The sequence below is a fragment of the Furipterus horrens genome, unplaced genomic scaffold, assembly GCF_987537825.1.
Source record: "Furipterus horrens unplaced genomic scaffold, mFurHor1.1.pri manual_scaffold_17, whole genome shotgun sequence".
NCBI classification, from domain to species: Eukaryota; Metazoa; Chordata; class Mammalia; order Chiroptera; family Furipteridae; genus Furipterus; species Furipterus horrens.
The window spans coordinates 109818264-109821362 of NW_028327187.1; the positions used below are offsets into that span (position 1 = coordinate 109818264).

At 42.1% G+C, this 3099-nt stretch overlaps 1 pseudogene; it reads left to right on the top strand.

The window, feature by feature from the left end:
* The first annotated feature begins 781 nt into the window (after positions 1-781).
* On the top strand, positions 782-1357 carry LOC149991816 (ATP synthase F(0) complex subunit C2, mitochondrial pseudogene; annotated as a pseudogene).
* Positions 1358-3099: the final 1742 nt, after the last annotated feature.

Sequence of the window (3099 nt, forward strand, 5' to 3'; positions counted from 1 at the left end):
GAACATTTCATCCAGCTTTTTTAGTTGTTTTTCAGGGCAACGGCTGCTGTTACCCATTCTACAATTACAGGGAGCAGAACTCCTGGTTCCCATGGCTGCACAGGGTGTTTATAGAAATACCTACTCTGTCTGCCACCTCCATGTCTCAGCTCTCACTTAAAGACAGGTAGATGACACTACCAGCACCTCCTCCCACTTCTCTTAGTGCTGCACGATCTTCCTCTCCTGTCAGGCACTGTTTTTTTGCCCTACTCAGTTTGATGTGGCTTAGGCAGACCAGGAAAAAAAAAAGATAGCCTTAAGAGTTATAGTAAGATCATGTTTACTCTTTCCAGTCTGCATCCCTCCATGGAGAAGAGTGGTCAAACAAATGAATGGAGAGGACTAACAGGAAACAAAAGTAAAGGGATTGTCAAACATCTGTTGGCCATTCAATTACATTTCACGAATAGACGTTGTGTACCTATTGAGTACTAGGTGCTGGAAGGAGACCCAAAACGGTAAGTGCATTAGTCTGGTTCCAGGATGAAGAGAAAAAACACACAGTTATTTGAACAGAGAAAGTTAAATGTAAATAATTATTATGTGTAACAGAGGGTTGGAGTAATGAGGGATTGACTAGTAAGAAATAAAGAAAACTCTAAGAATATATATAAAACTCAACACCAAAAAGCAAACAAACAACCCAACTGAAAAACGGGCAAAGGACCTGAATAGACACTTCTCCAAAGAAGACATACAGATGGCCAATAGACATATGATAAGATGCTCAATGTCGGCCCCTTCCTGTCTTCTCTGCACTGGGAGCAGCTCTCCTGCCACAGCCCCTCATCCCCCGAAAATGTATACCTGCGCCAAATTTGTGTCCACCCCCACCTTGGTCAGGAGCTCCTCTCAGCTGCTGATCCGGTCACTGTCTGCAGTGGTGGCGAAACGAACAGAGACACTGACAGATGAGAGCCTCAGCAGCTTGGCAGCCCCACATCCTCTGACCTCACTTATTTCTAGCCGCAGCTTCCAAACCAGCGCCATTTCAAGGGACATCGACACAGCAGCCAAGTTCATTGGGGCTGGGGCTGCCACAGTAGGAGTGGCAGGCTCTGGGGCTGGTATTGGGACTGTGTTTGGGAGCCTCATCATTGGTTATGCCAGGAACCCTTCTCTGAAGCAACAGCTCTTCTCCTACGCCATTCTGGGCTTTGCCCTGTCAGAGGCCATGGGGCTCTTTTGCCTGATGGTGGCTTTTCTCATCCTCTTCGCCATGTGAAGGAGCCGTCACCACCTCCCATAGTTCTTTCTCCCATGTCTCGTCTGCCCTGTATGTTCCTTTTCCGATGCCCCCAGGCAGCCTGGGGAAGTGGTTGCTCAGGGTTTGACAGAGGAAAGACAAATAAATACTGTATTGATAAAAAAAAAAAAAAAAAAAAAGATGCTCAATGTCACTAATCACCAGAGAAATGCAACTTAAAACTACAATGAAAGAAAAAGGACTCAGGGACATGGACAACAATGTGACTGCTGGGGGGAGGGAGTACAAGGGGACTAAATTATAATGGAAGAATGCAATAAGGGTTAAATTAAAAATTATAAAATAATAGCTATAAGGAATAGCTACTACCTCTAAGACTGAGATCGTATAGTGAAGAGGTAGAACTATGACTCAGTGAATGAGACAAGTCACTGTAGTGCTGCACTGGTGGAACTTACTGGAAATTTTCCCTCTAGGGTATATGTGTGTGTATGGCTGCACTCTGCAGAAGCCTGCTTAGGGAGCAAATAGGAACAAGAAAACAAAACTCATTTCTTTTTCAGTCTCTCTCCAGCACATACTACTGAAATAAACTTTAATTGTGCTACTGACAAAGGGTACAAATTGTGCTACTAGCAAAGTGAACAATATATGCATTTTCACAGAGCAGGCAAAGGGGTGAATTTGAAGTTGAGAAGCAACACATGGATCACCAGCACAGTGCATCGTTCTCAGCTTCCCCATGCACCCTCCTACAAACATTTACACTCCCCCACAACAGCAAAGCAGCTCTGGATTTCTACTTAACAAAATATACCTTTACTTTTTACTGTGAAGAAACTCTCACCCTTTCCCCCAAATGAGGAAACCTACAGTGCCAAGAGTCCTTGTACAACTTGAAACAGTGAAAAGGAACCAAAATTCCAGGCACTGTGCCAGGTGCTTTATATTTTACAACATTTACTTTTTAGAACCTTGTGAGGGATATGCTATTTTAAATATAAATAAGATGTGATGCTGCTACCCAGGAACTTAGAAGGAGAGAAACGTGTTGACAATGATTACTAATATCAGGCAATGTGATGTAAGTGCTAAAAGGGGGTAATGGTAACTTGCCACGGAATTCTAGAGAAGAAGTTATTTATTCTGACCAGGGAGCTGTAGGAATGATGGCCCATGGAACAAGAAGTATATGAAAATTTCCAGAGGCTATTGAGTGGAAGATAGAATAACATAGGGGAGGTACAATAACATAATGGATGGGAGGGGGTGATATGTGTGTTGAAATCATAACTCTGATACTATCCTTGTGACTTTGAGCAAGTTAAACCCTCTAAGCCTCTGGTCTCATCTTTAAAATGGGACAATAATAGCTACTTTTTATAGCGTTGAGGAACGCATAAAGTCAGATATGTTAAGTGACTGGCTTGTGGTGAGCACTTGGTAAATTGTAGCTGTTATTATTTTATGGAGGAATGAAGCACATGGTTGTTTGGAAAATGGCAAATAGAGAGCACTTCAGCTGAAGGGCAGGGTGGCATGGGTTTAGTGGGCCTTATTAGGGGCACATTTTAAAAGCTGAATTATTTTCAGATTTGTTCCCAAAGTTGGCATTGAATATGAATATACAACCTGGAAAACATTAGAAAGTCTGAACTCAAATCAACTACATTATATACTTTTTCTACAGGGTTGGCCAAAATTTTTGTTTGTAAGATGGGTCTAGTAGCGCTTAGTTGTCTTTAACTTCATTTAAAACAAGTTTTTAATTGTATTGTGGCAGCTATCATATCAGCATGCATTAAAAGCACCAAAACTGTTGAGTTTTTGTGTAGCCATTTTAATATTGA